Raw genomic sequence first — 23,692 nt, 5'->3', positions numbered from 1 at the left:
AATCGTGTTTTAAACAATGAGAACGACTCCCGGCCTTATTTAATTCACATTTTTACTTTTGGTAAGCTAGCCCGTATTCATAACGCACTAAACCCTTTTATCGCGTTAAACGCCTTTTCTCGACAAGAAAAGCACCATTTCATCAAAAACAAACAAAACAAGAAAAATGAATCTATTCAACAAGTCTGCAACACGTCCTTAAGAGTTGCATGATTTCACACAATGTCAATGTGTAATTTCTCCAGTTCTGGTTATTGTTTAGGTTGTTGGTAGCTTGGTCCAATGCCAAAACACAGTGAAATCTTTTTATGGCTTTAAACGCGTTTTCTCCTCGAGAGAAACATGATTTCACTAAAAACGTTATAGTTTAAACATGCCTGTTGTACATGTGTGCAAACACTCAGAGCCTTAAGATAGGGGTTTCACCAATGTGTTTTTTGGTGAGAAACCTTCTATTTCAAGGTTCTGTGCGTTTTCAGACAAGTACAATATGTATTTATAGTGTTTCTGAGGAAATCCCTCCTTTTAATGCATTTTCTCGCAGAAAATGAGTCTCTCGCCTTGGGAACATGGCTTTTTTTGAAAAAGCATATTCTGGTCGAGAAATCGTGTTTTAAACAATAAAAACGAGCCCCGGCCTTATTTAGTTTATATTTTTACTTTTGGTAAGCTAGCCCGTATTCATAACGCACTAAACCTTTTTATCGCGTTAAACGCCTTTTCTCGACAAGAAAAGCACCATTTCATCAAAAACAAACAAAACAACAAAAATGAATCTATTCAACAAGTCTGCAACACGTCCTTAAGAGTTGCATGATATCACACAATGTCAAAGTGTAATTTCTCCAGTTCTGATCATTGTTTAGGTTGTTGGTAGCTTGGTCCAATGCCAAAACACAGTGAAATCTTTTTATGGCTTTAAACGCGTTTTCTCCTCGAGAGAAACATGATTTCACTAAAAACGTTATAGTTTAAACATGCCTGTTGTACATGTGTGCAAACACTCAGAGCCTTAAGATAGGGGTTTCACCAATGTGTTTTTTGGTGAGAAACCTTCTATTTCAAGATTCTGTGCGTTTTCATACAAGTACAATATGTATTTATAGTGTTTCTGATGAAATCCCTCCTTTTAATGCATTTTCTCACAGAAAATGAGTCTCTCACCATGGGAACATGGCTTTTTTGAAAAAGCATATTCTGGTCGAGAAATCGTGTTTTAAACAATGAGAACGACTCCCGGCCTTATTTAATTCACATTTTTACTTTTGGTAAGCTAGCCCGTATTCATAACGCACTAAACCCTTTTATCGCGTTAAACGCCTTTTCTCGACAAGAAAAGCACCATTTCATCAAAAACAAACAAAACAACAAAAATGAATCTATTCAACAAGTCTGCAACACGTCCTTAAGAGTTGCATGATTTCACACAATGTCAATGTGTAATTTCTCCAGTTCTGATTATTGTTTAGGTTGTTGGTAGCTTGGTCCAATGCCAAAACACAGTGAAATCTTTTTATGGCTTTAAACGCGTTTTCTCCTCGAGAGAAACATGATTTCACTAAAAACGTTATAGTTTAAACATGCCTGTTGTACATGTGTGCAAACACTCAGAGCCTTAAGATAGGGGTTTCACCAATGTGTTTTTTGGTGAGAAACCTTCTATTTCAAGGTTCTGTGCGTTTTCAGACAAGTACAATATATATTTATAGTGTTTCTGAGGAAATCCCTCCTTTTAATGCATTTTCTTGCAGAAAATGAGTCTCGCCATGGGAACATGGCTTTTTTGAAAAAGCATATTCTGGTCGAGAAATCGTGTTTTAAACAATGAGAACGACTCCCGGCCTTATTTAGTTCACATTTTTACTTTTGGTAAGCTAGCCCGTATTCATAACGCACTAAACCTTTTTATCGCGTTTAAACGCCTTTTCTCGACAAGAAAAGCACCATTCATCAAAAACAAACAAAACAACAAAAATGAATCTATTCAACAAGTCTGCAACACGTCCTTATGAGTTGCATGATATCACACAATGTCAAAGTGTAATTTCTCCAGTTCTGATCATTGTTTAGGTTGTTGGTAGCTTAGTCCAATGCCAAAACACAGTGAAATCTTTTTATGGCTTTAAACGCGTTTTCTCCTCGAGAGAAACATGATTTCACTAAAAACGTTATAGTTTAAACATGCCTGTTGTACATGTGTGCAAACACTCAGAGCCTTAAGATAGGGGTTTCACCAATGTGTTTTTTGGTGAGAAACCTTCTATTTCAAGGTTCTGTGCGTTTTCATACAAGTACAATATGTATTTATAGTGTTTCTGATGAAATCCCTCCTTTTAATGCATTTTCTCACAGAAAATGAGTCTCTCACCATGGGAACATGGCTTTTTTGAAAAAGCATATTCTGGTCGAGAAATCGTGTTTTAAACAATAAAAACGAGCCCCGGCCTTATTTAGTTCATATTTTTACTTTTCGTAAGCTAGCCCGTATTCATAACGCACTAAACCTTTTTATCGCGTTAAACGCCTTTTCTCGACAAGAAAAGCACCATTTCATCAAAAACAAACAAAACAAGAAAAATGAATCTATTCAGCAAGTCTGCAACACGTCCTTAAGAGTTGCATGATATCACACAATGTCAAAGTGTAATTTCTCCAGTTCTGATCATTGTTTAGGTTGTTGGTAGCTTAGTCCAATGCCAAAACACAGTGAAATCTTTTTATGGCTTTAAACGCGTTTTCTCCTCGAGAGAAACATGATTTCACTAAAAACGTTATAGTTTAAACATGCCTGTTGTACATGTGTGCAAACACTCAGAGCCTTAAGATAGGGGTTTCACCAATGTGTTTTTTGGTGAGAAACCTTCTATTTCAAGGTTCTGTGCGTTTTCAGACAAGTACAATATGTATTTATAGTGTTTCTGAGGAAATCCCTCCTTTTAATGCATTTTCTCGCAGAAAATGAGTCTCTCGCCATGGGAACATGGCTTTTTTTGAAAAAGCATATTCTGGTCGAGAAATCGTGTTTTAAACAATAAAAACGAGCCCCGGCCTTATTTAGTTCATATTTTTACTTTTCGTAAGCTAGCCCGTATTCATAACGCACTAAACCTTTTTATCGCGTTAAACGCCTTTTCTCGACAAGAAAAGCACCATTTCATCAAAAACAAACAAAACAAGAAAAATGAATCTATTCAGCAAGTCTGCAACACGTCCTTAAGAGTTGCATGATATCACACAATGTCAAAGTGTAATTTCTCCAGTTCTGATCATTGTTTAGGTTGTTGGTAGCTTAGTCCAATGCCAAAACACAGTGAAATCTTTTTATGGCTTTAAACGCGTTTTCTCCTCGAGAGAAACATGATTTCACTAAAAACGTTATAGTTTAAACATGCCTGTTGTACATGTGTGCAAACACTCAGAGCCTTAAGATAGGGGTTTCACCAATGTGTTTTTTGGTGAGAAACCTTCTATTTCAAGGTTCTGTGCGTTTTCAGACAAGTACAATATGTATTTATAGTGTTTCTGAGGAAATCCCTCCTTTTAATGCATTTTCTCGCAGAAAATGAGTCTCTCGCCATGGGAACATGGCTTTTTTTGAAAAAGCATATTCTGGTCGAGAAATCGTGTTTTAAACAATAAAAACGAGCCCCGGCCTTATTTAGTTCATATTTTTACTTTTCGTAAGCTAGCCGGTATTCATAACGCACTAAACCTTTTTATCGCGTTAAACGCCTTTTCTCGACAAGAAAAGCACCATTTCATCAAAAACAAACAAAACAAGAAAAATGAATCTATTCAACAAGTCTGCAACACGTCCTTAAGAGTTACATGATTTCACACAATGTCAATGTGTAATTTCTCCAGTTCTGATTATTGTTTAGGTTGTTGGTAGCTTGGTCCAATGCCAAAACACAGTGAAATCTTTTTATGGCTTTAAACGCGTTTTCTCCTCGAGAGAAACATGATTTCACTAAAAACGTTATAGTTTAAACATGCCTGTTGTACATGTGTGCAAACACTCAGAGCCTTAAGATAGGGGTTTCACCAATGTGTTTTTTGGTGAGAAACCTTCTATTTCAAGGTTCTGTGCGTTTTCAGACAAGTACAATATGTATTTATAGGGTTTCTGAGGAAATCCCTCCTTTTAATGCATTTTCTCGCAGAAAATGAGTCTCTCGCCATGGGAACATGGCTTTTTTTGAAAAAGCATATTCTGGTCGAGAAATCGTGTTTTAAACAATAAAAACGAGTCCCGGCCTTATTTGGTTCACATTTTTACTTTTGGTAAGCTAGCCCGTATTCATAACGCACTAAACCTTTTTATCGCGTTAAACGCCTTTTCTCGACAAGAAAAGCACCATTTCATCAAAAACAAACAAAACAAGAAAAATGAATCTATTCAACAAGTCTGCAACACGTCCTTAAGAGTTGCATGATATCACACAATGTCAAAGTGTAATTTCTCCAGTTCTGATCATTGTTTAGGTTGTTGGTAGCTTAGTCTAATGCCAAAACACAGTGAAATCTTTTTATGGCTTTAAACGCGTTTTCTCCTCGAGAGAAACATGATTTCACTAAAAACGTTATAGTTTAAACATGCCTGTTGTACATGTGTGCAAACACTCAGAGCCTTAAGATAGGGGTTTCACCAATGTGTTTTTTGGTGAGAAACCTTCTATTTCAAGATTCTGTGCGTTTTCATACAAGTACAATATGTATTTATAGTGTTTCTGATGAAATCCCTCCTTTTAATGCATTTTCTCACAGAAAATGAGTCTCTCACCATGGGAACATGGCTTTTTTGAAAAAGCATATTCTGGTCGAGAAATCGTGTTTTAAACAATGAGAACGACTCCCGGCCTTATTTAATTCACATTTTTACTTTTGGTAAGCTAGCCCGTATTCATAACGCACTAAACCCTTTTATCGCGTTAAACGCCTTTTCTCGACAAGAAAAGCACCATTTCATCAAAAACAAACAAAACAAGAAAAATGAATCTATTCAACAAGTCTGCAACACGTCCTTAAGAGTTGCATGATTTCACACAATGTCAATGTGTAATTTCTCCAGTTCTGATTATTGTTTAGGTTGTTGGTAGCTTGGTCCAATGCCAAAACACAGTGAAATCTTTTTATGGCTTTAAACGCGTTTTCTCCTCGAGAGAAACATGATTTCACTAAAAACGTTATAGTTTAAACATGCCTGTTGTACATGTGTGCAAACACTCAGAGCCTTAAGATAGGGGTTTCACCAATGTGTTTTTTGGTGAGAAACCTTCTATTTCAAGGTTCTGTGCGTTTTCAGACAAGTACAATATATATTTATAGTGTTTCTGAGGAAATCCCTCCTTTTAATGCATTTTCTTGCAGAAAATGAGTCTCGCCATGGGAACATGGCTTTTTTGAAAAAGCATATTCTGGTCGAGAAATAGTGTTTTAAACAATGAGAACGACTCCCGGCCTTATTTAGTTCACATTTTTACTTTTGGTAAGCTAGCCCGTATTCATAACGCACTAAACCTTTTTATCGCGTTAAACGGCTTTTCTCGACAAGAAAAGCACCATTTCATCAAAAACAAACAAAACAAGAAAAATGAATCTATTCAAAAAGTCTGCAACACGTCCTTAAGAGTTGCATGATTTCACACAATGTCAATGTGTAATTTCTCCAGTTCTGATTATTGTTTAGGTTGTTGGTAGCTTGGTCCAATGCCAAAACACAGTGAAATCTTTTTATGGCTTTAAACGCGTTTTCTCCTCGAGAGAAACATGATTTCACTAAAAACGTTATAGTTTAAACATGCCTGTTGTACATGTGTGCAAACACTCAGAGCCTTAAGATAGGGGTTTCACCAATGTGTTTTTTGGTGAGAAACCTTCTATTTCAAGGTTCTGTGCGTTTTCAGACAAGTACAATATATATTTATAGTGTTTCTGAGGAAATCCCTCCTTTTAATGCATTTTCTTGCAGAAAATGAGTCTCGCCATGGGAACATGGCTTTTTTGAAAAAGCATATTCTGGTCGAGAAATAGTGTTTTAAACAATGAGAACGACTCCCGGCCTTATTTAGTTCACATTTTTACTTTTGGTAAGCTAGCCCGTATTCATAACGCACTAAACCTTTTTATCGCGTTTAAACGCCTTTTCTCGACAAGAAAAGCACCATTCATCAAAAACAAACAAAACAACAAAAATGAATCTATTCAACAAGTCTGCAACACGTCCTTAAGAGTTGCATGATATCACACAATGTCAAAGTGTAATTTCTCCAGTTCTGATCATTGTTTAGGTTGTTGGTAGCTTAGTCCAATGCCAAAACACAGTGAAATCTTTTTATGGCTTTAAACGCGTTTTCTCCTCGAGAGAAACATGATTTCACTAAAAACGTTATAGTTTAAACATGCCTGTTGTACATGTGTGCAAACACTCAGAGCCTTAAGATAGGGGTTTCACCAATGTGTTTTTTGGTGAGAAACCTTCTATTTCAAGGTTCTGTGCGTTTTCAGACAAGTACAATATGTATTTATAGTGTTTCTGAGGAAATCCCTCCTTTTAATGCATTTTCTCGCAGAAAATGAGTCTCTCGCCATGGGAACATGGCTTTTTTTGAAAAAGCATATTCTGGTCGAGAAATCGTGTTTTAAACAATAAAAACGAGCCCCGGCCTTATTTAGTTCATATTTTTACTTTTCGTAAGCTAGCCGGTATTCATAACGCACTAAACCTTTTTATCGCGTTAAACGCCTTTTCTCGACAAGAAAAGCACCATTTCATCAAAAACAAACAAAACAAGAAAAATGAATCTATTCAACAAGTCTGCAACACGTCCTTAAGAGTTACATGATTTCACACAATGTCAATGTGTAATTTCTCCAGTTCTGATTATTGTTTAGGTTGTTGGTAGCTTGGTCCAATGCCAAAACACAGTGAAATCTTTTTATGGCTTTAAACGCGTTTTCTCCTCGAGAGAAACATGATTTCACTAAAAACGTTATAGTTTAAACATGCCTGTTGTACATGTGTGCAAACACTCAGAGCCTTAAGATAGGGGTTTCACCAATGTGTTTTTTGGTGAGAAACCTTCTATTTCAAGGTTCTGTGCGTTTTCAGACAAGTACAATATGTATTTATAGGGTTTCTGAGGAAATCCCTCCTTTTAATGCATTTTCTCGCAGAAAATGAGTCTCTCGCCATGGGAACATGGCTTTTTTTGAAAAAGCATATTCTGGTCGAGAAATCGTGTTTTAAACAATAAAAACGAGTCCCGGCCTTATTTGGTTCACATTTTTACTTTTGGTAAGCTAGCCCGTATTCATAACGCACTAAACCTTTTTATCGCGTTAAACGCCTTTTCTCGACAAGAAAAGCACCATTTCATCAAAAACAAACAAAACAAGAAAAATGAATCTATTCAACAAGTCTGCAACACGTCCTTAAGAGTTGCATGATATCACACAATGTCAAAGTGTAATTTCTCCAGTTCTGATCATTGTTTAGGTTGTTGGTAGCTTAGTCTAATGCCAAAACACAGTGAAATCTTTTTATGGCTTTAAACGCGTTTTCTCCTCGAGAGAAACATGATTTCACTAAAAACGTTATAGTTTAAACATGCCTGTTGTACATGTGTGCAAACACTCAGAGCCTTAAGATAGGGGTTTCACCAATGTGTTTTTTGGTGAGAAACCTTCTATTTCAAGATTCTGTGCGTTTTCATACAAGTACAATATGTATTTATAGTGTTTCTGATGAAATCCCTCCTTTTAATGCATTTTCTCACAGAAAATGAGTCTCTCACCATGGGAACATGGCTTTTTTGAAAAAGCATATTCTGGTCGAGAAATCGTGTTTTAAACAATGAGAACGACTCCCGGCCTTATTTAATTCACATTTTTACTTTTGGTAAGCTAGCCCGTATTCATAACGCACTAAACCCTTTTATCGCGTTAAACGCCTTTTCTCGACAAGAAAAGCACCATTTCATCAAAAACAAACAAAACAAGAAAAATGAATCTATTCAACAAGTCTGCAACACGTCCTTAAGAGTTGCATGATTTCACACAATGTCAATGTGTAATTTCTCCAGTTCTGATTATTGTTTAGGTTGTTGGTAGCTTGGTCCAATGCCAAAACACAGTGAAATCTTTTTATGGCTTTAAACGCGTTTTCTCCTCGAGAGAAACATGATTTCACTAAAAACGTTATAGTTTAAACATGCCTGTTGTACATGTGTGCAAACACTCAGAGCCTTAAGATAGGGGTTTCACCAATGTGTTTTTTGGTGAGAAACCTTCTATTTCAAGGTTCTGTGCGTTTTCAGACAAGTACAATATATATTTATAGTGTTTCTGAGGAAATCCCTCCTTTTAATGCATTTTCTTGCAGAAAATGAGTCTCGCCATGGGAACATGGCTTTTTTGAAAAAGCATATTCTGGTCGAGAAATAGTGTTTTAAACAATGAGAACGACTCCCGGCCTTATTTAGTTCACATTTTTACTTTTGGTAAGCTAGCCCGTATTCATAACGCACTAAACCTTTTTATCGCGTTAAACGGCTTTTCTCGACAAGAAAAGCACCATTTCATCAAAAACAAACAAAACAAGAAAAATGAATCTATTCAAAAAGTCTGCAACACGTCCTTAAGAGTTGCATGATTTCACACAATGTCAATGTGTAATTTCTCCAGTTCTGATTATTGTTTAGGTTGTTGGTAGCTTGGTCCAATGCCAAAACACAGTGAAATCTTTTTATGGCTTTAAACGCGTTTTCTCCTCGAGAGAAACATGATTTCACTAAAAACGTTATAGTTTAAACATGCCTGTTGTACATGTGTGCAAACACTCAGAGCCTTAAGATAGGGGTTTCACCAATGTGTTTTTTGGTGAGAAACCTTCTATTTCAAGGTTCTGTGCGTTTTCAGACAAGTACAATATATATTTATAGTGTTTCTGAGGAAATCCCTCCTTTTAATGCATTTTCTTGCAGAAAATGAGTCTCGCCATGGGAACATGGCTTTTTTGAAAAAGCATATTCTGGTCGAGAAATAGTGTTTTAAACAATGAGAACGACTCCCGGCCTTATTTAGTTCACATTTTTACTTTTGGTAAGCTAGCCCGTATTCATAACGCACTAAACCTTTTTATCGCGTTTAAACGCCTTTTCTCGACAAGAAAAGCACCATTCATCAAAAACAAACAAAACAACAAAAATGAATCTATTCAACAAGTCTGCAACACGTCCTTAAGAGTTGCATGATATCACACAATGTCAAAGTGTAATTTCTCCAGTTCTGATCATTGTTTAGGTTGTTGGTAGCTTAGTCCAATGCCAAAACACAGTGAAATCTTTTTATGGCTTTAAACGCGTTTTCTCCTCGAGAGAAACATGATTTCACTAAAAACGTTATAGTTTAAACATGCCTGTTGTACATGTGTGCAAACACTCAGAGCCTTAAGATAGGGGTTTCACCAATGTGTTTTTTGGTGAGAAACCTTCTATTTCAAGGTTCTGTGCGTTTTCAGACAAGTACAATATGTATTTATAGTGTTTCTGAGGAAATCCCTCCTTTTAATGCATTTTCTCGCAGAAAATGAGTCTCTCGCCATGGGAACATGGCTTTTTTTGAAAAAGCATATTCTGGTCGAGAAATCGTGTTTTAAACAATAAAAACGAGCCCCGGCCTTATTTAGTTCATATTTTTACTTTTCGTAAGCTAGCCCGTATTCATAACGCACTAAACCTTTTTATCTTGTTAAAAGCCTTTTCTCGACAAGAAAAGCACCATTTCATCAAAAACAAACAAAACAAGAAAAATGAATCTATTCAACAAGTCTGCAACACGTCCTTAAGAGTTGCATGATTTCACACAATGTCAATGTGTAATTTCTCCAGTTCTGATTATTGTTTAGGTTGTTGGTAGCTTGGTCCAATGCCAAAACACAGTGAAATCTTTTTATGGCTTTAAACGCGTTTTCTCCTCGAGAGAAACATGATTTCACTAAAAACGTTATAGTTTAAACATGCCTGTTGTACATGTGTGCAAACACTCAGAGCCTTAAGATAGGGGTTTCACCAATGTGTTTTTTGGTGAGAAACCTTCTATTCCAAGGTTCTGTGCGTTTTCAGACAAGTACAATATGTATTTATAGGGTTTCTGAGGAAATCCCTCCTTTTAATGCATTTTCTCGCAGAAAATGAGTCTCTCGCCATGGGAACATGGCTTTTTTTGAAAAAGCATATTCTGGTCGAGAAATCGTGTTTTAAACAATAAAAACGAGTCCCGGCCTTATTTGGTTCACATTTTTACTTTTGGTAAGCTAGCCCGTATTCATAACGCACTAAACCTTTTTATCGCGTTAAACGCCTTTTCTCGACAAGAAAAGCACCATTTCATCAAAAACAAACAAAACAACAAAAATGAATCTATTCAACAAGTCTGCAACACGTCCTTAAGAGTTGCATGATATCACACAATGTCAAAGTGTAATTTCTCCAGTTCTGATCATTGTTTAGGTTGTTGGTAGCTTAGTCTAATGCCAAAACACAGTGAAATCTTTTTATGGCTTTAAACGCGTTTTCTCCTCGAGAGAAACATGATTTCACTAAAAACGTTATAGTTTAAACATGCCTGTTGTACATGTGTGCAAACACTCAGAGCCTTAAGATAGGGGTTTCACCAATGTGTTTTTTGGTGAGAAACCTTCTATTTCAAGATTCTGTGCGTTTTCATACAAGTACAATATGTATTTATAGTGTTTCTGATGAAATCCCTCCTTTTAATGCATTTTCTCACAGAAAATGAGTCTCTCACCATGGGAACATGGCTTTTTTGAAAAAGCATATTCTGGTCGAGAAATCGTGTTTTAAACAATGAGAACGACTCCCGGCCTTATTTAATTCACATTTTTACTTTTGGTAAGCTAGCCCGTATTCATAACGCACAAAACCCTTTTATCGCGTTAAACGCCTTTTCTCGACAAGAAAAGCACCATTTCATCAAAAACAAACAAAACAAGAAAAATGAATCTATTCAACAAGTCTGCAACACGTCCTTAAGAGTTGCATGATTTCACACAATGTCAATGTGTAATTTCTCCAGTTCTGATTATTGTTTAGGTTGTTGGTAGCTTGGTCCAATGCCAAAACACAGTGAAATCTTTTTATGGCTTTAAACGCGTTTTCTCCTCGAGAGAAACATGATTTCACTAAAAACGTTATAGTTTAAACATGCCTGTTGTACATGTGTGCAAACACTCAGAGCCTTAAGATAGGGGTTTCACCAATGTGTTTTTTGGTGAGAAACCTTCTATTCCAAGGTTCTGTGCGTTTTCAGACAAGTACAATATATATTTATAGTGTTTCTGAGGAAATCCCTCCTTTTAATGCATTTTCTTGCAGAAAATGAGTCTCGCCATGGCAACATGGCTTTTTTTGAAAAAGCATATTCTGGTCGAGAAATAGTGTTTTAAACAATGAGAACGACTCCCGGCCTTATTTAGTTCACATTTTTACTTTTGATAAGCTAGCCCGTATTCATAACGCACTAAACCTTTTTATCGCGTTAAACGGCTTTTCTCGACAAGAAAAGCACCATTTCATCAAAAACAAACAAAACAAGAAAAATGAATCTATTCAAAAAGTCTGCAACACGTCCTTAAGAGTTGCATGATTTCACACAATGTCAATGTGTAATTTCTCCAGTTCTGATTATTGTTTAGGTTGTTGGTAGCTTGGTCCAATGCCAAAACACAGTGAAATCTTTTTATGGCTTTAAACGCGTTTTCTCCTCGAGAGAAACATGATTTCACTAAAAACGTTATAGTTTAAACATGCCTGTTGTACATGTGTGCAAACACTCAGAGCCTTAAGATAGGGGTTTCACCAATGTGTTTTTTGGTGAGAAACCTTCTATTTCAAGATTCTGTGCGTTTTCATACAAGTACAATATGTATTTATAGTGTTTCTGATGAAATCCCTCCTTTTAATGCATTTTCTCACAGAAAATGAGTCTCTCACCATGGGAACATGGCTTTTTTGAAAAAGCATATTCTGGTCGAGAAATCGTGTTTTAAACAATGAGAACGACTCCCGGCCTTATTTAATTCACATTTTTACTTTTGGTAAGCTAGCCCGTATTCATAACGCACTAAACCCTTTTATCGCGTTAAACGCCTTTTCTCGACAAGAAAAGCACCATTTCATCAAAAACAAACAAAACAAGAAAAATGAATCTATTCAACAAGTCTGCAACACGTCCTTAAGAGTTGCATGATTTCACACAATGTCAATGTGTAATTTCTCCAGTTCTGATTATTGTTTAGGTTGTTGGTAGCTTGGTCCAATGCCAAAACACAGTGAAATCTTTTTATGGCTTTAAACGCGTTTTCTCCTCGAGAGAAACATGATTTCACTAAAAACGTTATAGTTTAAACATGCCTGTTGTACATGTGTGCAAACACTCAGAGCCTTAAGATAGGGGTTTCACCAATGTGTTTTTTGGTGAGAAACCTTCTATTTCAAGGTTCTGTGCGTTTTCAGACAAGTACAATATATATTTATAGTGTTTCTGAGGAAATCCCTCCTTTTAATGCATTTTCTTGCAGAAAATGAGTCTCGCCATGGCAACATGGCTTTTTTTGAAAAAGCATATTCTGGTCGAGAAATAGTGTTTTAAACAATGAGAACGACTCCCGGCCTTATTTAGTTCACATTTTTACTTTTGATAAGCTAGCCCGTATTCATAACGCACTAAACCTTTTTATCGCGTTAAACGGCTTTTCTCGACAAGAAAAGCACCATTTCATCAAAAACAAACAAAACAAGAAAAATGAATCTATTCAAAAAGTCTGCAACACGTCCTTAAGAGTTGCATGATTTCACACAATGTCAATGTGTAATTTCTCCAGTTCTGATTATTGTTTAGGTTGTTGGTAGCTTGGTCCAATGCCAAAACACAGTGAAATCTTTTTATGGCTTTAAACGCGTTTTCTCCTCGAGAGAAACATGATTTCACTAAAAACGTTATAGTTTAAACATGCCTGTTGTACATGTGTGCAAACACTCAGAGCCTTAAGATAGGGGTTTCACCAATGTGTTTTTTGGTGAGAAACCTTCTATTTCAAGGTTCTGTGCGTTTTCAGACAAGTACAATATGTATTTATAGTGTTTCTGAGGAAATCCCTCCTTTTAATGCATTTTCTCGCAGAAAATGAGTCTCTCGCCATGGGAACATGGCTTTTTTTGAAAAAGCATATTCTGGTCGAGAAATCGTGTTTTAAACAATAAAAACGAGCCCCGGCCTTATTTAGTTCATATTTTTACTTTTCGTAAGCTAGCCCGTATTCATAACGCACTAAACCTTTTTATCGCGTTAAACGCCTTTTCTCGACAAGAAAAGCACCATTTCATCAAAAACAAACAAAACAAGAAAAATGAATCTATTCAACAAGTCTGCAACACGTCCTTAAGAGTTGCATGATTTCACACAATGTCAATGTGTAATTTCTCCAGTTCTGATTATTGTTTAGGTTGTTGGTAGCTTGGTCCAATGCCAAAACACAGTGAAATCTTTTTATGGCTTTAAACGCGTTTTCTCCTCGAGAGAAACATGATTTCACTAAAAACGTTATAGTTTAAACATGCCTGTTGTACATGTGTGCAAACACTCAGAGCCTTAAGATAGGGGTTTCACCAATGTGTTTTTTGGTGAGAAACCTTCTATTTCAAGGTTCTGTGCGTTTTCAGACAAGTACAATATATATTTATAGTGTTTCTGAGGAAATCCCTCCTTTTAATGCATTTTCTTGCAGAAAATGAGTCTCGCCATGGGAACATGGCTTTTTTGAAAAAGCATATTCTGGTCGAGAAATAGTGTTTTAAACAATGAGAACGAGTCCCGGCCTTATTTAGTTCACATTTTTACTTTTGGTAAGCTAGCCCGTATTCATAACGCACTAAACCTTTTTATCGCGTTTAAACGCCTTTTCTCGACAAGAAAAGCACCATTCATCAAAAACAAACAAAACAACAAAAATGAATCTATTCAACAAGTCTGCAACACGTCCTTAAGAGTTGCATGATATCACACACAATGTCAAAGTGTAATTTCTCCAGTTCTGATCATTGTTTAGGTTGTTGGTAGCTTAGTCCAATGCCAAAACACAGTGAAATCTTTTTATGGCTTTAAACGCGTTTTATCCTCGAGAGAAACATGATTTCACTAAAAACGTTATAGTTTAAACATGCCTGTTGTACATGTGTGCAAACACTCAGAGCCTTAAGATAGGGGTTTCACCAATGTGTTTTTTGGTGAGAAACCTTCTATTTCAAGGTTCTGTGCGTTTTCAGACAAGTACAATATATATTTATAGTGTTTCTGTGGAAATCCCTCCTTTTAATGCATTTTCTCGCAGAAAATGAGTCTCTCGCCATGGGAACATGGCTTTTTTGAAAAAGCATATTCTGGTCGAGAAATAGTGTTTTAAACAATGAGAACGACTCCCGGCCTTATTTAGTTCACATTTTTACTTTTGGTAAGCTAGCCCGTATTCATAACGCACTAAACCTTTTTATCGCGTTAAACGCCTTTTCTCGACAAGAAAAGCACCATTTCATCAAAAACAAACAAAACAACAAAAATGAAACTATTCAACAAGTCTGCAACACGTCCTTAAGAGTTGCATGATTTCACACAATGTCAATGTGTAATTTCTCCAGTTCTGATCATTGTTTAGGTTGTTGGTAGCTTGGTCCAATGCCAAAACACAGTGAAATCTTTTTATGGCTTTAAACGCGTTTTCTCCTCTAGAGAAACATGATTTCACTAAAAACGTTATAGTTTAAACATGCCTGTTGTACATGTGTGCAAACACTCAGAGCCTTAAGATAGGGGTTTCACCAATGTGTTTTTTGGTGAGAAACCTTCTATTCCAAGGTTCTGTGCGTTTTCAGACAAGTACAATATGTATTTATAGTGTTTCTGATGAAATCCCTCCTTTTAATGCATTTTCTCGCAGAAAATGAGTCTCTCGCCATGGGAACATGGCTTTTTTTGAAAAAGCATATTCTGGTCGAGAAATCGTGTTTTAAACAATGAGAACGACTCCCGGCCTTATTTAGTTCACATTTTTACTTTTGGTAAGCTAGCCCGTATTCATAACGCACTAAACCTTTTTATCGCGTTAAACGCCTTTTCTCGACAAGAAAAGCACCATTTCATCAAAAACAAACAAAACAAGAAAAATGAATCTATTCAACAAATCTGCAACACGTCCTTAAGAGTTGCATGATATCACACAATGTCAAAGTGTAATTTCTCCAGTTCTGATCATTGTTTAGGTTGTTGGTAGCTTAGTCCAATGCCAAAACACAGTGAAATCTTTTTATGGCTTTGAACGCGTTTTCTCCTCGAGAGAAACATGATTTCACTAAAAACGTTATAGTTTAAACATGCCTGTTGTAAATGTGTGCAAACACTCAGAGCCTTAAGATAGGGGTTTCACCAATGTGTTTTTTGGTGAGAAACCTTCTATTTCAAGATTCTGTGCGTTTTCAGACAAGTACAATATGTATTTATAGTGTTTCTGAGGAAATCCCTCCTTTTAATGCATTTTCTCGCAGAAAATGAGTCTCTCGCCATGGGAACATGGCTTTTTTGGAAAAAGCATATTCTGGTCGAGAAATCGTGTTTTAAACAATAAAAACGAGTCCCGGCCTTATTTAGTTCACATTTTTACTTTTCGTAAGCTAGCCCGTATTCATAACGCACTAAACCTTTTTATCTTGTTAAACGCCTTTTCTCGACAAGAAAAGCACAATTTCATCAAAAACAAACAAAACAAGAAAAATGAATCTATTCAACAAGTCTGCAACACGTCCTTAAGAGTTGCATGATATCACACAATGTCAAAGTGTAATTTCTCCAGTTCTGATCATTGTTTAGGTTGTTGGTAGCTTAGTCCAATGCCAAAACACAGTGAAATCTTTTTATGGCTTTAAACGCGTTTTCTCCTCGAGAGAAACATGATTTCACTAAAAACGTTATAGTTTAAACATGCCTGTTGTACATGTGTGCAAACACTCAGAGCCTTAAGATAGGGGTTTCACCAATGTGTTTTTTGGTGAGAAACCTTCTATTTCAAGATTCTGTGCGTTTTCATACAAGTACAATATGTATTTATAGTGTTTCTGATGAAATCCCTCCTTTTAATGCATTTTCTCACAGAAAATGAGTCTCTCACCATGGGAACATGGCTTTTTTGAAAAAGCATATTCTGGTCGAGAAATCGTGTTTTAAACAATGAGAACGACTCCCGGCCTTATTTAATTCACATTTTTACTTTTGGTAAGCTAGCCCGTATTCATAACGCACTAAACCCTTTTATCGCGTTAAACGCCTTTTCTCGACAAGAAAAGCACCATTTCATCAAAAACAAACAAAACAAGAAAAATGAATCTATTCAACAAGTCTGCAACACGTCCTTAAGAGTTGCATGATTTCACACAATGTCAATGTGTAATTTCTCCAGTTCTGATTATTGTTTAGGTTGTTGGTAGCTTGGTCCAATGCCAAAACACAGTGAAATCTTTTTATGGCTTTAAACGCGTTTTCTCCTCGAGAGAAACATGATTTCACTAAAAACGTTATAGTTTAAACATGCCTGTTGTACATGTGTGCAAACACTCAGAGCCTTAAGATAGGGGTTTCACCAATGTGTTTTTTGGTGAGAAACCTTCTATTTCAAGGTTCTGTGCGTTTTCAGACAAGTACAATATATATTTATAGTGTTTCTGAGGAAATCCCTCCTTTTAATGCATTTTCTTGCAGAAAATGAGTCTCGCCATGGCAACATGGCTTTTTTTGAAAAAGCATATTCTGGTCGAGAAATAGTGTTTTAAACAATGAGAACGACTCCCGGCCTTATTTAGTTCACATTTTTACTTTTGATAAGCTAGCCCGTATTCATAACGCACTAAACCTTTTTATCGCGTTAAACGGCTTTTCTCGACAAGAAAAGCACCATTTCATCAAAAACAAACAAAACAAGAAAAATGAATCTATTCAAAAAGTCTGCAACACGTCCTTAAGAGTTGCATGATTTCACACAATGTCAATGTGTAATTTCTCCAGTTCTGATTATTGTTTAGGTTGTTGGTAGCTTGGTCCAATGCCAAAACACAGTGAAATCTTTTTATGGCTTTAAACGCGTTTTCTCCTCGAGAGAAACATGATTTCACTAAAAACGTTATAGTTTAAACATGCCTGTTGTACATGTGTGCAAACACTCAGAGCCTTAAGATAGGGGTTTCACCAATGTGTTTTTTGGTGAGAAACCTTCTATTTCAAGGTTCTGTGCGTTTTCAGACAAGTACAATATGTATTTATAGTGTTTCTGAGGAAATCCCTCCTTTTAATGCATTTTCTCGCAGAAAATGAGTCTCTCGCCATGGGAACATGGCTTTTTTTGAAAAAGCATATTCTGGTCGAGAAATCGTGTTTTAAACAATAAAAACGAGCCCCGGCCTTATTTAGTTCATATTTTTACTTTTCGTAAGCTAGCCCGTATTCATAACGCACTAAACCTTTTTATCGCGTTAAACGCCTTTTCTCGACAAGAAAAGCACCATTTCATCAAAAACAAACAAAACAAGAAAAATGAATCTATTCAACAAGTCTGCAACACGTCCTTAAGAGTTGCATGATTTCACACAATGTCAATGTGTAATTTCTCCAGTTCTGATTATTGTTTAGGTTGTTGGTAGCTTGGTCCAATGCCAAAACACAGTGAAATCTTTTTATGGCTTTAAACGCGTTTTCTCCTCGAGAGAAACATGATTTCACTAAAAACGTTATAGTTTAAACATGCCTGTTGTACATGTGTGCAAACACTCAGAGCCTTAAGATAGGGGTTTCACCAATGTGTTTTTTGGTGAGAAACCTTCTATTTCAAGGTTCTGTGCGTTTTCAGACAAGTACAATATATATTTATAGTGTTTCTGAGGAAATCCCTCCTTTTAATGCATTTTCTTGCAGAAAATGAGTCTCGCCATGGGAACATGGCTTTTTTGAAAAAGCATATTCTGGTCGAGAAATAGTGTTTTAAACAATGAGAACGAGTCCCGGCCTTATTTAGTTCACATTTTTACTTTTGGTAAGCTAGCCCGTATTCATAACGCACTAAACCTTTTTATCGCGTTTAAACGCCTTTTCTCGACAAGAAAAGCACCATTCATCAAAAACAAACAAAACAACAAAAATGAATCTATTCAACAAGTCTGCAACACGTCCTTAAGAGTTGCATGATATCACACACAATGTCAAAGTGTAATTTCTCCAGTTCTGATCATTGTTTAGGTTGTTGGTAGCTTAGTCCAATGCCAAAACACAGTGAAATCTTTTTATGGCTTTAAACGCGTTTTATCCTCGAGAGAAACATGATTTCACTAAAAACGTTATAGTTTAAACATGCCTGTTGTACATGTGTGCAAACACTCAGAGCCTTAAGATAGGGGTTTCACCAATGTGTTTTTTGGTGAGAAACCTTCTATTTCAAGGTTCTGTGCGTTTTCAGACAAGTACAATATATATTTATAGTGTTTCTGTGGAAATCCCTCCTTTTAATGCATTTTCTCGCAGAAAATGAGTCTCTCGCCATGGGAACATGGCTTTTTTGAAAAAGCATATTCTGGTCGAGAAATAGTGTTTTAAACAATGAGAACGACTCCCGGCCTTATTTAGTTCACATTTTTACTTTTGGTAAGCTAGCCCGTATTCATAACGCACTAAACCTTTTTATCGCGTTAAACGCCTTTTCTCGACAAGAAAAGCACCATTTCATCAAAAACAAACAAAACAACAAAAATGAAACTATTCAACAAGTCTGCAACACGTCCTTAAGAGTTGCATGATTTCACACAATGTCAATGTGTAATTTCTCCAGTTCTGATCATTGTTTAGGTTGTTGGTAGCTTGGTCCAATGCCAAAACACAGTGAAATCTTTTTATGGCTTTAAACGCGTTTTCTCCTCTAGAGAAACATGATTTCACTAAAAACGTTATAGTTTAAACATGCCTGTTGTACATGTGTGCAAACACTCAGAGCCTTAAGATAGGGGTTTCACCAATGTGTTTTTTGGTGAGAAACCTTCTATTCCAAGGTTCTGTGCGTTTTCAGACAAGTACAATATGTATTTATAGTGTTTCTGATGAAATCCCTCCTTTTAATGCATTTTCTCGCAGAAAATGAGTCTCTCGCCATGGGAACATGGCTTTTTTTGAAAAAGCATATTCTGGTCGAGAAATCGTGTTTTAAACAATGAGAACGACTCCCGGCCTTATTTAGTTCACATTTTTACTTTTGGTAAGCTAGCCCGTATTCATAACGCACTAAACCTTTTTATCGCGTTAAACGCCTTTTCTCGACAAGAAAAGCACCATTTCATCAAAAACAAACAAAACAAGAAAAATGAATCTATTCAACAAATCTGCAACACGTCCTTAAGAGTTGCATGATATCACACAATGTCAAAGTGTAATTTCTCCAGTTCTGATCATTGTTTAGGTTGTTGGTAGCTTAGTCCAATGCCAAAACACAGTGAAATCTTTTTATGGCTTTGAACGCGTTTTCTCCTCGAGAGAAACATGATTTCACTAAAAACGTTATAGTTTAAACATGCCTGTTGTAAATGTGTGCAAACACTCAGAGCCTTAAGATAGGGGTTTCACCAATGTGTTTTTTGGTGAGAAACCTTCTATTTCAAGATTCTGTGCGTTTTCAGACAAGTACAATATGTATTTATAGTGTTTCTGAGGAAATCCCTCCTTTTAATGCATTTTCTCGCAGAAAATGAGTCTCTCGCCATGGGAACATGGCTTTTTTGGAAAAAGCATATTCTGGTCGAGAAATCGTGTTTTAAACAATAAAAACGAGTCCCGGCCTTATTTAGTTCACATTTTTACTTTTCGTAAGCTAGCCCGTATTCATAACGCACTAAACCTTTTTATCTTGTTAAACGCCTTTTCTCGACAAGAAAAGCACAATTTCATCAAAAACAAACAAAACAAGAAAAATGAATCTATTCAACAAGTCTGCAACACGTCCTTAAGAGTTGCATGATATCACACAATGTCAAAGTGTAATTTCTCCAGTTCTGATCATTGTTTAGGTTGTTGGTAGCTTAGTCTAATGCCAAAACACAGTGAAATCTTTTTATGGCTTTAAACGCGTTTTCTCCTCGAGAGAAAAATGATTTCACTAAAAACGTTATAGTTTAAACATGCCTGTTGTACCTGTGTGCAAACACTCAGAGCCTTAAGATAGGGGTTTCACCAATGTGTTTTTTGGTGAGAAACCTTCTATTTCAAGATTCTGTGCGTTTTCATACAAGTACAATATGTATTTATAGTGTTTCTGATGAAATCCCTCCTTTTAATGCATTTTCTCGCAGAAAATGAGTCTCTCGCCATGGGAACATGGCTTTTTTGAAAAAGCATATTCTGGTCGAGAAATCGTGTTTTAAACAATGAGAACGACTCCCGGCCTTATTTAGTTCACATTTTTACTTTTGGTAAGCTAGCCCGTATTCATAACGCACTAAACCTTTTTATCGCGTTAAACGCCTTTTCTCGACAAGAAAAGCACAATTTCATCAAAAACAAACAAAACAAGAAAAATGAATCTATTCAACAAGTCTGCAACTCGTCCTTAAGAGTTGCATGATTTCACACAATGTCAATGTGTAATTTCTCCAGTTCTGATCATTGTTTAGGTTGTTGGTAGCTTGGTCCAATGCCAAAACACAGTGAAATCTTTTTATGGCTTTAAACGCGTTTTCTCCTCGAGAGAAAAATGATTTCACTAAAAACGTTATAGTTTAAACATGCCTGTTGTACCTGTGTGCAAACACTCAGAGCCTTAAGATAGGGGTTTCACCAATGTGTTTTTTGGTGAGAAACCTTCTATTTCAAGATTCTGTGCGTTTTCATACAAGTACAATATGTATTTATAGTGTTTCTGATGAAATCCCTGCTTTTAATGCATTTTCTCGCAGAAAATGAGTCTCTCGCCATGGGAACATGGCTTTTTTGAAAAAGCATATTCTGGTCGAGAAATCGTGTTTTAAACAATGAGAACGACTCCCGGCCTTATTTAGTTCACATTTTTACTTTTGGTAAGCTAGCCCGTATTCATAACGCACTAAACCTTTTTATCGCGTTAAACGCCTTTTCTCGACAAGAAAAGCACAAATTTCATCAAAAACAAACAAAACAAGAAAAATGAATCTATTCAACAAGTCTGCAACTCGTCCTTAAGAGTTGCATGATTTCACACAATGTCAATGTGTAATTTCTCCAGCTCTGATCATTGTTTAGGTTGTTGGTAGCTTGGTCCAATGCCAAAACACAGTGAAATCTTTTTATGGCTTTAAACGCGTTTTCTCCTCGAGAGAAACATGATTTCACTAAAAACGTTATAGTTTAAACATGCCTGTTGTACATGTGTGCAAACACTCAGAGCCTTAAGATAGGGGTTTCACCAATGTGTTTTTTGGTGAGAAACCTTCTATTTCAAGGTTCTGTGCGTTTTCAGACAAGTATAATATATATTTATAGTGTTTCTGAGGAAATCCCTCCTTTTAATGCATTTTCTCGCAGAAAATGAGTCTCGCCATGGGAACATGGCTTTTTTGAAAAAGCATATTCTGGTCGAGAAATAGTGTTTTAAACAATGAGAACGACTCCCGGCCTTATTTAGTTCACATTTTTACTTTTGGTAAGCTAGCCCGTATTCATAACGCACTAAACCTTTTTATCGCGTTAAACGCCTTTTCTCGACAAGAAAAGCACAATTTCATCAAAAACAAACAAAACAAGAAAAATGAAACTATTCAACAAGTCTGCAACACGTCCTTAAGAGTTGCATGATTTCACACAATGTCAATGTGTAATTTCTCCAGTTCTGATCATTGTTTAGGTTGTTGGTAGCTTGGTCCAATGCCAAAACACAGTGAAATCTTTTTATGGCTTTAAACGCGTTTTCTCCTCGAGAGAAACATGATTTCACTAAAAACGTTATAGTTTAAACATGCCTGTTGTACATGTGTGCAAACACTCAGAGCCTTAAGATAGGGGTTTCACCAATGTGTTTTTTGGTGAGAAACCTTCTATTCCAAGGTTCTGTGCGTTTTCAGACAAGTACAATATGTATTTATAGTGTTTCTGAGGAAATCCCTCCTTTTAATGCATTTTCTCGCAGAAAATGAGTCTCTCGCCATGGGAACATGGCTTTTTTTGAAAAAGCATATTCTGGTCGAGAAATCGTGTTTTAAACAATAAAAACGAGTCCCGGCCTTATTTAGTTCACATTTTTACTTTTGGTAAGCTAGCCCGTATTCATGACGCACTAAACCTTTTTATCGCGTTAAACGCCTTTTCTCGACAAGAAAAGCACCATTTCATCAAAAACAAACAAAACAACAAAAATGAATCTATTCAACAAGTCTGCAACACGTCCTTAAGAGTTGCATGATATCACACAATGTCAAAGTGTAATTTCTCCAGTTCTGATCATTGTTTAGGTTGTTGGTAGCTTAGTCCAACGCCAAAACACAGTGAAATCTTTTTATGGCTTTAAACGCGTTTTCTCCTCGAGAGAAACATGATTTCACTAAAAACGTTATAGTTTAAACATGCCTGTTGTACATGTGTGCAAACACTCAGAGCCTTAAGATAGGGGTTTCACCAATGTGTTTTTTGGTGAGAAACCTTCTATTTCAAGGTTCTGTGCGTTTTCAGACAAGTACAATATGTATTTATAGTGTTTCTGAGGAAATCCCTCCTTTTAATGCATTTTCTCGCAGAAAATGAGTCTCTCGCCATGGGAACATGGCTTTTTTTGAAAAAGCATATTCTGGTCGAGAAATCGTGTTTTAAACAATAAAAACGAGTCCCGGCCTTATTTAGTTCACATTTTTACTTTTGGTAAGCTAGCCCGTATTCATAACGCACTAAACCTTTTTATCGCGTTAAACGCCTTTTCTCGACAAGAAAAGCACAATTTCATCAAAAACAAACAAAACAACAAAAATGAATCTATTCAACAAGTCTGCAACACGTCCTTAAGAGTTGCATGATTTCACACAATGTCAATGTGTAATTTCTCCAGTTCTGATCATTGTTTAGGTTGTTGGTAGCTTGGTCCAATGCCAAAACACAGTGAAATCTTGTTATGGCTTTAAACGCGTTTTCTCCTCGAGAGAAACATGATTTCACTAAAAACGTTATAGTTTAAACATGCCTGTTGTACATGTGTGCAAACACTCAGAGCCTTAAGATAGGGGTTTCACCAATGTGTTTTTTGGTGAGAAACCTTCTATTTCAAGGTTCTGTGCGTTTTCAGACAAGTACAATATGTATTTATAGTGTTTCTGAGGAAATCCCTCCTTTTAATGCATTTTCTCGCAGAAAATGAGTCTCTCGCAATGGGAACATGGCTTTTTTTGAAAAAGCATATTCTGGTCGAGAAATCGTGTTTTAAACAATGAGAACGACTCCCGGCCTTATTTAGTTCACATTTTTACTTTTGGTAAGCTAGCCCGTATTCATAACGCACTAAACCTTTTTATCGCGTTAAACGCCTTTTCTCGACAAGAAAAGCACCATTTCATCAAAAACAAACAAAACAAGAAAAATGAAT

Source organism: Lampris incognitus, chromosome 9 (assembly GCF_029633865.1).
Source record: "Lampris incognitus isolate fLamInc1 chromosome 9, fLamInc1.hap2, whole genome shotgun sequence".
NCBI classification, from domain to species: domain Eukaryota; kingdom Metazoa; phylum Chordata; class Actinopteri; order Lampriformes; family Lampridae; genus Lampris; species Lampris incognitus.
This window is presented reverse-complemented; position numbering follows the sequence as displayed.